Below are 15,371 nucleotides of genomic sequence, written 5' to 3'. Positions count from 1 at the left end.
GTTCCTTTTGCAAACAAAGATGGAGAATTTGGTCTGTAAGCAAATAAAGAATCCTTAGGAACACAGACTGTGATATGACCTCTCTGCAAAATATACTGCTTAGGGGATTCTTATACTTTTTCACAGTCTTGTCAAAATATGAAAAAAGACCAAAAGAACCTCCAGTGCAGACCTCTGAAATGGACTTCTGAATTTGGTAAGATCAGGCACTCAGCACTTCTTTGAAGAAGCCTTCTGTAGATGTCACTGAAAGTTTAACCCATGATCTCATAGCATGTGGAATCAAACAAGTGTGAAAGTACCTGTAATTAGTGATCTGCATGAAAAAGAGAGTTTGTTACTGCCAATGAGCAATGGCCAGGCAAAGGGAACTTCATCTCTCACTTGAAGGGAAATTATTGGGAAAAAGTTGCTAATGAATAATTTTGATCAGCTGAAGACATTTTAGAAGATGGAATAACAGGGCTCTGTGGAAAAAAAAGAAAAATATTAAAGATTTCTAATGGATTAAATCACTTGATATTTATACATGAATGCTTTAACATTAATGTATACATGTTTACATTGATCTTTTATATATCTTTGCATGCTATGCCTGGGTATACTCACACAGGATAAGTGTGTGTGTGTGTGTACACTTCATGCTACCTCTTTTGTTATGAATCATGGTAACTTGATAGCAAAAACCACAAATACTGTGAGGAAAGATTATGTAAGAAGGAAGAAAAAAACACCTTCTCCCCGAGCTTTAGTAAAATCTTTGACTGACTCTCTACAGGTAGAATTCGACACTTGTGAAACCAAACTCCAGCTGTTGGTCCAGCACGGTGCATATCTGCCCCAAAGTCTTACCAGCCCTGGGTTTGTGTCTGTGATACTGCAGCCATCTCAAACAGATGTACATGTCTGTATTTAAGCAGCTGACAGCCACACGTTAATCTGGACTAGCCATGACGGTAATGTAGCTAAGCCTAAAGTAGACAACTATGCTTTAAGTACCAGTGGTTATAGAGTGAATTTAGACACCTGGCATGTATGTAGACACCAAGTCACTGCACAACCAATCCTACTCAAAACTACTTGTTTCTTTAGACCATGATAACATTTTACTCTTCTGCCAAACTACAAGGAATTTTCTTAGTGTGTGATTGAGGACCTTGAGGTTAATAATGAACATAAACTGTAGCTGGCTGTATGTACATAACTACATGTTTTTCATTAAGAAATATGTTATAATATTTTGACAAATACAGGGTCATTTTTAGCTCAGTCTTCCTACGTTAGATACTCTATTGAGGATGGAATACCTGGGCAGGAAATGTCACAGGCTTGGCTAGGTAGCACCTAGTGCTGTCCTGAGCTGCCTCATTTCCCTATTCAAGTATGAAAGACAAGAGTAGGATTCCTCTTTGAAACAAGTCAGTGGGAAACTGGGTGTGAGTGAATCTGAGCTTCCTCTTCCTCTCCAGTTTGGTGCTTACATAAATGACTCAAGGTTGTAGCTTAGATGTGATCTCAGCTGAATGTTTGCACTACCATGTCCCTCAAGTAGACCTAAACCTGGAATAGAAGTCTTTATCAGTGTTGACAGTGACACTTTTAGCAATGTACACAAGTCCTTTTATTCATTTTCCAGCATTAGTTCACCCTAAAAATCAAAGTTTGTCCTTAATGAACACTCTATAACTAACAATTCTGACTTGCCAAAATTTGTCAAGAGGAGATGTTGAAGATACTCCAGATTCAATATATAAAATCTGTGCTTTGGCAGTAGTCATTGAAAAACAATGAGCCTTACCTGGTGTGTCCCAACCGTTGCTGCTGTAAATCCTGAGCAAGGTGAAGTAGCTATAGGAAAACGATTCCCAGAAACATTTTGGTGTCTTGATAATGGTGGTACCCAAAGGGGAAAGTGAAAATCAGTGATATTACTAATTTCCTAAAGGGTAAAAAAAAAACCCCAAAACAACAAGAAAAACAAACAAACAAAAAAACTCCAAATCCCCAAAACAAACACACAAATGAAAATTTAAAGTACTCTGTTGCTCACATGTAGTCTTCCCTTGTGGCATCTGTTATCAATGACTCGTTGGAATCACAACTCTACCCATTATCAGAACAGAAATGTTAACGGCTTTTCAACTAGAAAAAGGTTTTCTTGGTGATAGAAGAAACAACTGAATGCAATCTTTAATGGGACAATGTTTCCTCTCAGAACACCATGGGGTACGAGCTCTCCTTCTGTAGCTTTCAGTTAATTGCACATTAAAGACTGCAGGAGATGATATTTGTGTAAAATTGTTGCTGGAACTGCAATAAGAGATGCCGCTCCTAATTAAATTAGAATGTTGTAATTCTGCATGGAAAGTAGTGACACCAATACAGATCCTGAAACATTTCCGGGTGACAAATGTGAGCAATAAGAAGACATAAACATGAGCAGCAAATGCATGAAATAATTCTAATTCATATCAGAGTTCTAATAATACATTTTCTGAAATAACTGCAATTTTAGTTACCTTTAGTTTAAAAGTCAATTTGTTTGACCTTAAACAGATCTGAATGTTCTCAGCTATATTCAGGTTTGGTGAAATAAGAAATCAATACAGGGAGTGATTTTTTGTGTCCTTCAGCCATCTATGAAAAGATACTCAAAATCTTTGTCAAAATTTACATCCATAAAACTAATAATCCAGCGCTGTTATTTTGAGAAAAATATACATGTTCTCCAGCCTGCAGCATAAGTACAGAAGGTTCCTTGTTACCTAATATTAAATCAAAGGGCAAAATTCAGAACTGAGGTAGCATGAACGATTAAAGTAACAAATTCACTTCCACATATAAATGTTTTATTTTGAAATAAAGTAAAAAAAAAAAAACAACACAAAATTTCTTCTACCAAGAAAACTATGATTATATACATATGTATATATATACATATTTTTTTTTCCTCTTTATCAGAAAAAGTGTTCCTTCACCCAAACAAGAGAAATGACCCTCCTACTCCTAAAACCCTTTGCAGGCCAGAAGTTGCTCTTGTAAGTCAGTAGATGACTTAAGTGTATAAAGTGCAGTATAAAGAAAAGATAAATACAGAACTTCTTTCATTATATTTCTTCAGTGCATAGGTGGATTACTTCGTTTCTCACAAGAGCTCAGAAACTACCATCTGAATTTCTTGAGGGTCTGGTTAAATTCAGGACATCATTACTCTATCATCAAAACTTTCATGATTTCCTAAAACATGCAGGAGAGATAACTGACAGTACAGAAGGAGAGAAATAAAAAATTGCACAAGAAAAGGTATTTAAGTATAACAGAAAACAATTCCCATTTTGCTATAGAGAGAAAATGGTCCAGATGTATCACCTCAGGATGTCTCTTTCTCCTGGAACTCATTTAGCTGCTAAATTTAGTAATTGTACAACAAAATTCAGTCTAAGCTTTCCACTTTAAACTAAGTCTTTCCTTCACAATCTCTCTGTTCCAAACATTATTTCCCTCTTGCCACCTGGTGAAAGGTCTTCAGAAGAAGTTTAGTTTGCTCCTGGACTCTAATCTCTTTGATTTCTATGAAGTGACATTTTTAATAAACTAAAAAATCTTAATTAACATAATCCAAGATGCCATTCCATAATATATTTCGACAATTCACTTCAAGGTTTAGGAAAACAGAACAGACTGCTGAACTCACATCAACAAAACAAAACAACAAAAAATTACAACTGCTTGTTCATTCCTCCTTACTATGTGTGCTACTTTTAAAAAACATTAATCATGAAACGGTATTAATTAGTGTTAAACTTTTTGGCAGTGCATACTTTGAAGTGTGTTTGTAGGTTTTACCCATCCCCACTCACTCATCAGTGGCCAATATTTTGTACTGTGCCAGCATAAAGTCAGGGCAAAATGTACTTCATTAACTATTTCACCCTAATAAATAACAAGTACATTTCAATAATGTTTCGCTCAGAATCACAGATTTTCTACCTCCTGATTTTCCACCTCCTGATTTTCCAGCTCCTGTTACATGATAGTGATTAGAGTTCAGGCCCATGGATACTTATCTATTCCTTTATGCAGCTGCCATCAGTCCCAGTTGCTGAAACTGGGAACTGCACTGCATACATAACCACCTTTTTTTATCTTAGTTTCTTAGTGTCCGGTGAAGAGAGCTTTCTGTTCTGAGATGGACCTTTTACCTTTATATCAGTGTCATTTGTTGTTTTTCCACAACTTGCCTCTAATTATTGAGCAAAAACTTCTAAAACAAACAGACTTGGTGATATTTCTAAAGACTTCAGGCAGCTTTGAAAGTTGCAGACTGAGTGTGCAAATAATCCTGAAATTCCATCAGTCCATTCAGTAGGAACGATTCAAATTACTCCATCTGCAGGTCAGTGTCTTACCTCTATCCTTTTCATAAAAATCTGTGAGAACAGATACATCAGAAAGCATGTTTTTAAAGTAAGTTTTGTTTTTAATCCAGCCCTTGGCCAGCCACATTGAGAAGGGAATTCTACAGATATATAAGTCCGTGTTGAAAATGTCCTATGACAAACCTGATCCCATTTCTACATCTTTTCCTTCAGAAATCTGTTTTATTTTTAAAATGTTTTCAGAATAAATCAATTTTATCTGATAAGATGGTGATGAACATATGTGATGCTTCTTTAAAAAATTATACTTTTGTTCCAAAAGTATATTTTTTTTTTCAATACATGGAAAATCCATTCTTAGACCAGCTGTCGTGACCTCAAATTTGATGTTTATATCTGTTTTTCCATTATAGGATAGATTATTAATTAATATTTTTTTAATTTTGTTTTTCCTCAACAATTAACAGACTTTTTTTTCAGGCACTGTGTCAAGATTGTCTAAGAAGACCCAGGAATCTTATAATCTAACATGCCTTTTTTGTAAAAAAATGAAAGCAGTTTCTGGCTCTGCTACTTTGTGGGTCCCAGGCGACAGAGGCAAAACACAAGGATCCCCATTGCTTGGACCATTTATTATTGCTGAAGCAAATAACTAGGCAGTAAAATCTGACAGTAATAAAAAATAGCAACAAATACAAAAATGTGTGCATGTGTGTAATTAACACCTCTGCCAGTCACACAGTGTGTAATTTCAGGTTATTTACTCACAATCTAACAATTTATAAAATAAATGCTGCTGCAGTGTTGTCTCCTAGAGGATGTGTCAGTGGTGAATCTAAAACACAATCCTGTTTCTTTTGAAAATACATTGGCCCATGTCAGAGTTTCTGTGGCAAAATCCAGTTATTTAATTATCTTTATTTCAAAGTTTTCTTGAAAACAGCTTATATACATTTCCTTAATAAATAAATATCTGTCATAAGGAAACAACTTTTATCCTGAGACAAATCATGATGTTTTTAAGAATGTTTAGAGACAGGGAAATGAATGGGCAAAGTTGAATCATCACACATTAATAGCAGATATTAAAAAAATATGGTGCTAACACATGGTTTAAACATACTCTTTGCAGAATATATTATGGTCTGCAGCATAATGGTTTCTGCTTTAGGTATTTTGCAGTTCAGCACAATATATTTCAGTAAGGCAGGAAAATGCTAATAATGGACACGTATATACTGAATTAATTTCTCAAGGGACAAGCCTGTTCAGGCCAGACTACTCAGGCATCATTCCTTCTAGACTTCAGGTAATTAATGTAGTGCAATTTAAGAAAGGTGGAAGGGATCATATTGATAAGTGTCAATAGTGTACATCCAAAATATCTATTATTTCCCTTCTGTGTCCTTGGAACCCAGAAAAAAAATAATACACCAAATATTCAGCAATCATTTATAGTTAATTGCTAAGGAGAAGACAATTTAAAAAAACTAATAAAACAAAAAAAAACTATCAAACCTCTTTTGTTGCTATGGCTGCATTCCCTTCCCCCATTCTCAGTCTATCAGAAACCAGGAAGTACTATTTTTAATCAATTAATTGTAGCACTCTTTCTTCAGGAGCTGAATCACCATCCAGTCCATTTGGACGTTAGAAGAATTATTATTTTTAAACAGGATTTTTTGTGACTCTATGATGCTGTTGAAAGCCTGGCTTGCACTAAACATCCTTCATTCTCACTGGTTCCAGAGAAGAAAACGCATTACAAAATTAGGACATCCAGGAACATTAAAACACATAGGTGCTCTAAATCTTCTATAACTCAGATCCTATGAAAAAAGAAACTTTACTTGAGACCTACCATCTAGATTTGTTTTTTTCTGAGGTTAAAGAGTCTTTTTTTGTCCTTTACTGTGGAGACTTGTAATACTTTTTGTTTAATTAAGTGACAGAATAAATTGACCAAGGCAATCAGGAAGTGTTTTGATCCAGATTATTGGAATGGAAACTATACTCAGCCTTCCCAGTAATTTATAAGCCAGCATCCTTCTCCATTAGATCTGACAACTACAATTTACTCTGGACCTTCTGATGCAGCTTGTCACTACCAACAGACCAGTATGTACATGGCCAGGGGTTACAACATACTGATTCATTAGGCTACAACCATGAATCTGCCACTTCAGAGAAAAGGCCCATCCATCTCTCTACATTTAGCTGTCATTCCTACCATGAATGTAATGCTATTACAGAGACAGCCAAGTCCATTGCTCATGCCAGATGTTGTTAGGAATTCAATCCATCCTATCTGTGAACACTAGTCCCTTCAAACAACAAGATGTTGAGTGAATTACATATTGAGTGGTGAGTTTTTTTGGCATTTAATTATCCAGCTGAAAGGAACATGCTTAATTGTTGCTGCAGTTACTGGTTGGTGACTAAATAGAGGAATTTTATGAAGCGATGGTAGAGCATCGGCAGCTGAATAAACGTTTCATAGAAGTGCAATGTCTATGACAAAAAATCTTTATGTCTTTACTGAACACAAATGCCTCTCTTGTTCGGTAAAGTGAACAGGTTTTATTTTTGTTTTTAAGTAAGAAAACATGTCATTATTTCAATAAGGCAAATTCATGTCGCTCAACCTCCTGCTAACTAATTTTGCCCTTCAAGCAGGAACATTGCCAGGGTGTACAGGGCTAGCAGCACAGTGCCAGTTATTCATACATTCTCAGATATTCAAGCTTGGGTAGCCAGGGAAACGTCTGTCAGGACTGCTGCACTCAGCAAAAGGGGTACGTAATCCGCTTGGAGATGAGCTGGTCCTACACTAGTCCAGAGACATAGGACACTACCACATCATCTCTCTTTACATATGCAAGGCAGCAGAACGCCAGACCATCACAGCACGTACCACATTGAAGCAGGACTCTGAAACTGAAATGGAATTAAGCCTCATCCTTTCATTAGGCTGATTAAAACTGTCCACATTACAGAAATAGTCCTGTGCTTCTGTACTTGACTCAAGCTGAAGAAAGAAATATTATGAATATACACAATATTTTTGGAATAGTTAATAATGCTGTACTCTCCATGAATGTTCTATCTTATAATATGCCCAGCTACATTTCAGTAATAGAGTTTTGAGGAAATTGAATCAGGGCTTGGGACTTTATTAATTTATCCATGTGAAGCTTCATTCTTATTTATAAACATAACTAAGCAAAATAAGCAGCTAAAAAGGCAACAGATTGTTCTCTTAGATTTTAACTGGGAAATAAGACATGATCAGCATGACAGAAACAGAATAAATCTGACATTTTCTGAGAGTAAACATGAACACTGCCTTTGTTTTTTTTTTGTTGGTTTGGTTAGTTGCTTTTTCAATTTTATCTGGCTTAATATATAGATGTGCTATGAAACATAGGAAGCAATCATCCCATTCATTCACTAACAAGTAAACAATGCTTGGTTCATTTACCAGCTTTACTTTGTCACCAGTTAGAAAGAAATTATTTGTGATCTTTATATTTCTTTGATGAGGCCAGTTCATCTAACATTGTTGAACTGACTGTATTTAAAGGAGGAAAACAAGTGCCTAGACTGACTATCACTGGAGGTTTTTTTATGTATCTGAACTAAAATTATTCTAAATGTAGTGAGAATTTGGCATCGTTTGTCAGAGCTTAGAATGAAGAGATCTGAGCAGCCTGTGCAAGAATTTTTTTCCATTATGTATATAATTATTTACAAGGAGAATGTTTGATAACTTGGTCTAGTCTAGGAGAATGTTTTTTCTGCTCCTGTTCTTACTTGGTGAGACTAACAGCCTTCAGAGTTGAAGGGTCCCAATTAGCAGCAATATGTTGGTGCACTAGATTGGCACTCTTGCACATTAAGATCTAGAGTTAAATAATTTCACAGATTCCAATGGATGTCACTCACACTGGTACAGGGAATGCTGTTCTTTCTTCTTACATTAACACTGCTTTCAGGATCTTTATATAAACAAGCATGTTACAGTCAGCTGGGTCTGCTACTCATCTGGTAATTCTAGTCTAATTCCTCCCGATTTAAAGCCACAGCAATGATCAGCCGAGGTTGGCCACATCTAGGGGCTATGGTGGTCAGGTGTCTGTTCACTCCAGCTTGGGAAATACTAAAACACTTGACAACCAACTCACATGTCCTCTGCTAAGTATTAAGAGTTGATTTGTTGACAGCCTGATACCTGACAAAAGAGTGGGAACAGGTGTTAATCTAGTTAGCTATCTAGGGTTAATAATCCACTTATACAATGCCTTCTGCAAGACCTGGTCTTGCAAGCTGGAGAAGAGTCTTAACCTTCTTTTGCTTTAATGAAGTTTAGACCCATCAGGTGGGTCTTCGTACTCTACACAATACAGTCTGCAGGGTTAATCTTTATTTGGTTTGAAAAAGGCATAACAAGTATCATAGCACCCTAAAAGAACTTCTGTATCTTATATAAGCACAGCAACTTAATGAAGTGTATACAAGCGTGTTTGTGGATTCCTCAGTGTATGAAGTAGAGCTGTAATATCCAGTATGATCTGACCCAGAATTTATCTTCACTGAGGGTCACATACAAATATTTGCCCATGTGATATTTAAGGTAAGGACAGAGACACAGTAAGATAGTGTTCCAGCTCACAGGCAAAAAAAATGAAGAAACCTAAAACCTTTGTTATCAGTTACAACCCCTGTGAATCTATCTACAAGTTTTCAGATTTCTGTTTAGGTGAACTGAGAATTGTAAGGCCATGGGAGGTTTTTTGGGCCACCACATGCAAGGTCATGGAAAAAAAAAAAGAATAGTATAAATAGACCTGCTGAGTTTCTCTTGACTCTCTTGGATTCAGGTCTTGGAATAATGATAGGCTGTTGACACAGACATTTGGGCATCAATTCATAAACTTCATTTATTCTGGAACATCAAATTTCTAGTCTTCTGGTCACATGTGCTGACAATGGCTAGTGGTCAATACTAGTGGAAAATACTGGCAAAAATGTCCCACAAAGAAACAAATAAGACTAATAGGGAAGTTATACGAAAATCAGGTGATAAGCCATAGATAGAACCTAAAAATGATTTATGAAAATTATGTCATTGAAGGACTAGACATGAGGAGGAAATTTTTTACAATGAGGATGGTGAAACACTCAGGTTGCCCAGAAAGGTGGTCAATGTCACATCTCCGGAAACACTCAAGGCCAGGCTAGATGGGGCTCTGAGCAACCTGATGTAGTTGAAGTTGCAAGGGGGGTTGGACTAGATGACCTCTGAAGGTCCCTTCCGAACCAAAGTCTTCTATGATTCAATGAACGTGTCCTGCAGCTGTAAATAGCTTTAGGAACTAAAGTCCTATTGTTCAAGTTTCTAAGTTTCCTATGTACTGTAGCTATTCTCCCATCCAATAAATTATTTACAAAGTAATTGCTTTATTCCAGTTAACTGCATCTCCCAAGTAGAAGTATAAATTAACTAGTGCTAGTGTCATTTGAAACTGGTCTTAAAGGCTTGAGATTTAAATTTTAAAATAAGACAATTGATGAACAACAGTAGAGGTTTTTATTGCTAAGCTATTATCTATAATCTTTGCTGAAAAAAATCAGACTAATCTGGTCAACACTGGATGATTCTAAGGGTAAATATTAAAGCAAGATTTTTTTAAATGCAACAATTGTTTATGCAGTGTGATCTTATTGCTTGTAAGACTAGCCCTACTGCATAATAGCAGAGGGAAGAAACATTTTGTGAAAGACAAATCCACCATAAATCATTCCTCTTGGCCATCTACCAGGTCTGCACGCAACCAGCAAAAAAGTGTATATTTAATCAAGCATTGAAATTGAGACCTCAAACCATGTCACAAGTGGAATGTATCTGTTCAGTAAATCTGTTTTAGCTGTTTAATTTTTAAATATTGGATTTAATTTGTTTTTATTGTAAAGTGTAGGGTCTGAAGTTCTAGCTGTTAGCTATAAATTGGTCAGCACGTGAAGACACACATGAGAAAAATGAGTGTTTAACCTCAGACTGATAGTTATGAGTTAAGATGGGAAAACTGGATTTGTATACTCCATTAACAATCCTACTTGGTGTTAACCATGATGTCGGTTCTGTATTAAGTCACTTGTCACTTTGTTAAGGCTGCAGTAGGAATCTAGCTACAGTTTTCCATATCCTGACAGCAGCATGGCAATTAAAACACCTTTTTGGTTGAAAAGGCCTGTATTTGCTTTTTTGTTATAGAGTTCATATTGGCAAGAAAGTGTTGAAAAAAGAGCAGGAGGGTAGGCGGGTAGCAAGTGAGACTGAGGGCACAAAGGAAAGAAACCTCTCAGAGAATTTGCAGGAAGTGGAAAAATATATTCAAATATATTCAAGGTAGCAGTGGCTAAATGTCTATAGCCCAGATGACAGGACTGCAAGTGGTTCCCTTGGAAACATCCTTCTATTCAGACAAGTAGAAGAATGTAACTGGCTTTTAGGTCATGCAGACCATCTTTCCATTAATGCAGAATATAGCTGAAAAACATGAAATAATATCAGTTAAAAATAAAAATTAAAAAAAAATAATAAATCCCCACTTTAAATCCCAAAGTCCTTTGCCATAGGATGCAGGTTTATTTATTCCCCATTACTTGATGCTGTATGTCACATAAAATTAGAACATAAGGGCGTTTTTGAGTTAGGGACTCTTATCTCATTTGGATATGTGGGGGTTCAGATTAACACAGACTGAGAAGCTTCCTCTGTTGCTCCGATCTGTGGGTTGTACCAAATATGTTGTTTTTTCTAGCTATGAGATACATAGTTTAAATAGTCATAATAGAGAAATCTAAAATATATCTCAGATGATGTGTTTCTGAATTTACCCCTCTATATATGTATGTATATACTAAAAAAATAAAGAAATAGTTATAACATTTTCCATAGAAAATTACAAGCTGACAAAACAGAAAAATCCTTGCATTTGCTGGGGCAAGGTATGCTTTGAGCACTCATTCAGCTCTCTCTTCAGGGCTCTATACATGCAGCTCAGTTTTGACAGAAGTGTTACTCTATGAACAGGATATTTATTGAAAAATTGATTATATCTTAATTAGTCCAAAATTATCAATAACCAGATATTTTTCATAAATAAAATATACTTTTTTTGTGAGTAGTCACTGTTTTCAATTTGGTTTTATTGTTTCTGAAATTAAACATTTATGGTTGTTAGACTGGATTTATAGCCACTGAGAAAACTGCAGAAAAAGACATTTCCTGTCTTATATAGGATCCATCCTCTGAATCCAGCATACAGCGGGGGCAAAAGAGATTTGAATCTCTGATATCCTAGAAACATAGGGTAGGTTTCAGTAGATGGGACAAGGTACATGAGGAATAGGCTAAATTAGCCACTATGGAATTCTTTGTGGATGTGGCTTGGCACCTGCTGTAGGTACCTGAACTAGGTCAGGCACCTTCCATTGGCTGAAATCTTATTCTTCAGTTCCTGTTGTGAATACTCTTTTTGAGCATTTTTGCCCCATTGTAGCTAAGTATATTGAAGGAGGACTGTTTTCCACTCTATTAACATGACTTCACTGAATTTACACAGTACTTATTTATATCTGTTTTCCTAATAAATTTTATCATCTTTGAATTATTATTAAATCAGACCTCACTTCTGATAGAAGACCCTTCTGCTAGCTTTACTGTATGCATTCATAAGCAGGTGGTTTACTGAGAAAAGAAAACACCTGTATTTTCTTCAGAGTGCTATGGCTTTGATTTTTTCTTGCCTGAGTACAATGACTTGAGTGTTTATTTATCTCAGCTCAGCAAAGCTCTTGTTACAAAATATATCCAGAGCATATTGCAGAGAGAGGGAAAATTTGAATTATAGCATCTGTTTCACCAGATTCTTACTCCCTTCAACACTTGATAACCAATGCGTTTCAGATCTGATTTTTTTTTTTTTTTTTTTTTTTTAAGAGCAGTGAATACTGTGTTTCTTATAAAATAGAAATAAAGTCAGGGATAGAATGGGCAGTTTCTTTCACGGAGACCAAATTTTCATTATTTTGTGAATATTTATACAGAAAAAGATTCATCAAAAACTAAACATGCTTTTGAGTTGAACAACATGGTTAATACAAGATACTTTCTACACTTCTTCAGGAAAATAACAGTTTCATTCATGTTTCAAAAAGTGTGAAGACACTGAAGAAGCAGCTCAAAAAATGATGAATAAAGGTAAATACCATACCTGGAAGAGAGAAGGTCACCTGCAGCTGTCCCAGGGTTGAGTGGAGAGCTGAAGCAGAGGATTTATGCTTATGTCCCTCTTGCCATAGTCCTAGGATGTGAAGTGTATGGTAGCCACAATGACCTAGAATTTCCTGGCCCATCTTCTCTGCAGCTGCTTGTTCCCAGTCTTCATCTCAGTTTGCAGCCTGCTCAGAAGCTTTAAGGCAGCTGTTTGTGGCACCACTTCATAGACTGAATAAATGATCTGATCTGAGGTTGGTTTTGGAGGGACAGAGTATGGGGAGGGGGGGAAAGAAAAGTAATCAAGGAGAGGAATTCTTAAATGTAGCCTTCATATAAAAATTGAACTGACACAAAAGCAGCATTCTGCAAATATATGACAATTTAAAAAAGGAGAATCACTGGCTGATGAAGTTGCAGGATTGCAAAGCTGAATAACGTCCATGGTCTAGAAAGGTTCTTCCAGTACTGGCAACAAGAAAGGTCAAATGTGGTGCCATTTAAGGTTGAGATGGCTTCACAGTGAAAAAGAGAAGAATTTAATACCATGCCAGTAAAAGGAGAATAGATTTTCCTTTCTCAGACTGTGGCTCACTATAAGCATTTGTAGATTCTTGCTGGGTGAAATCTTAAATTCCATCTAAATGAAACATTCATCTACTTGACAGTTTGTGGTGAATAGCAGCTTCTGTTTTCTGTCAGTATGAATTATGCATGTTTGGAAAAAAGCTTCCAAATTTCAATTAGTGAATCTTAATTTTCTTTCTTAGACCAGATGGACTTTGTTAACAAAAGGATTGTATCTATATCTAATGGAACCTCAAATTGTTTTAATCAATTTCAATTGAGATAAATATTTGAAGCATTAAACCTGTCTCCACTATTTTTTTAACAAAGTCAATTCTGGATATCAACAGCATACTGCTCAGTTTATTACTTTTTTATCCAATTAGAAAGCAGAATCCCCCTACACTAATTGGCAAGCACATAAAAGAATCTACATGTTGCTTAAGCAGCAGAGAGGCAAGGAAGTTTAATTAAGTTGTAACAGGCAATTTGTAACTAATTATATTTGGTGTTAGATGGTGCTGGTTTACTGGCACAGAGGGGGGAAAATTCTTGTACAGCTTATTGCAAGTCCCAAAATAGATAAAACATTTTTCCTATAGTAATGGCATAAGTTTTAGAACTGAATATATTACAGCCTTTGTGAACTGGTTAATGTCTTTGAAACACTACAGTACTGTACATATTGGGGACTCTAGGCACCAAATCCCATTGTATTCTACAGGAGTACTATATTTTTTTCTCAGACTTGGCATTTTTAATTACACAGTTCAGTTACTTTAGCTTGTTCAGTAAATTTAGCATGTCCATTTACCTCAATACCTCCAGCAGTTCTCCCTCTTGCTTGTGAAATGCCACTTAGCAAATGTATATGAAGTTGACTAATTTAACATGCATACCTAATTTGTTAAAATTTTGTGAAATCATATAATTTTAATTTGTTTTATTTTCCAGCATTCATCCAGAAGATACGTGGTAAGTTTTTGCAGGTATTTCAGTATCCAGAATTGAGAAGTATGGATATGAATTTGATATATACTTTTAACTTATAGCTTGACAGTACTTCTTAGACTTACACATTAACTCTTAAAATGAGTTTTTACTGTGAATTTTTAAATTTAGACATCGAAATTATTAATTTGTTTTCCAGAAATACATTTTGTTGTTATGAGCATGTATGAAGATGAAAGTTTTCATGACAATATTTGCATGAATATGTATAAATGAAGAGATAACCATTTACTGCATTGTTTCGAGAAGGCTGCACAGAGTTTAACATTGGCTCAAAGAGGTGCACTAATTCTCATGTTCGCTGGTGGCCTGAGCAAAATGAGTCTGAGAATTCAATACAACTCCATGAGTTTCCATTCCATAGATAAGTCTGTGAAGGACATGAATGTCAAATCAGAGAAATTAAGCCTCCCCATGGAGGCAGTCACAGCCCCAAGCCTGGCAGTGTTCAAGAAGCAACTAGACAATGTCCTCAAACACATGGTGTGAATTTTGGGATTGTCATATGCAAGGGCAGGAGTTGGACGCAATGATCCTTGTGGGTCCCTTCCAACTCAGGACATTCTATGACTCTGTGAATAATAGCTATTACAGACATATCTTCTAAAAGTAGCCACTCAGGAAAATCTTTCAGACTTATCGGCGGTCACTTAAATTCCAACTGGCTTATCCAGTGTCTATAAACTACATGCATGAGAATAAAAGGATTCATTCACAGCTAGTTCCCTTCAGCCCCACTAAAAGAGTATGCAGCAGCAGAAGAGGGCTGCTTGTATTGCTAAACCTAAAGACTTTTAGGTTTCCTGTATGGAGCAAAAGTTAGTTTTAGAGGTGATTCAAAGAACTGAAGTAGGAATCCTAATTGCTGCATAATACAGGTGTTCTGAATAACCCTTTGAAATTATCCACCTTTCTTCACAGTGTATGCAGAGCTTAATTGCTGGGGTCAGGCTCCTAAAGCTAAAGGGTGTGATTTCTTTCACCTATTCCTAATAACTACACACTGTGGCAAATACTTCAGTGAACAGGTGACAGGCAGAAAGCTTTCTCTGACAGCACAGCAGATGTTAGATCATTATTTCTCATCAGGAGAATGGTAAAACCAGAACAAATTGCTTTTCTGTAAAATTTGT

General features: G+C 36.0%; 1 long non-coding RNA gene across 2 annotated transcripts in view; it reads right to left on the bottom strand.

Moving 5' to 3' along the window:
- Nucleotides 1–13,340, bottom strand: part of LOC135578407 (uncharacterized) — a 36,829-nt gene extending 23,489 nt beyond the window's left edge. Inside the window, exons 1-3 of one of the 2 annotated variants that reach the window (XR_010469941.1) lie at nucleotides 12,659–13,340; nucleotides 1,799–1,883; nucleotides 303–467 (exon numbers count right to left, since the gene is read on the bottom strand). This is a non-coding gene — a long non-coding RNA (uncharacterized LOC135578407). The remainder of the gene's footprint in view (nucleotides 1–302; nucleotides 468–1,798; nucleotides 1,884–12,658) is intronic. The other variant, XR_010469940.1, reaches the window with a different exon arrangement.
- Nucleotides 13,341–15,371: the final 2,031 nt, after the last annotated feature.

Source organism: Columba livia, chromosome 2 (assembly GCF_036013475.1).
Source record: "Columba livia isolate bColLiv1 breed racing homer chromosome 2, bColLiv1.pat.W.v2, whole genome shotgun sequence".
Classification (NCBI taxonomy): domain Eukaryota; kingdom Metazoa; phylum Chordata; class Aves; order Columbiformes; family Columbidae; genus Columba; species Columba livia.
This window is presented reverse-complemented; position numbering and strand designations above follow the sequence as displayed.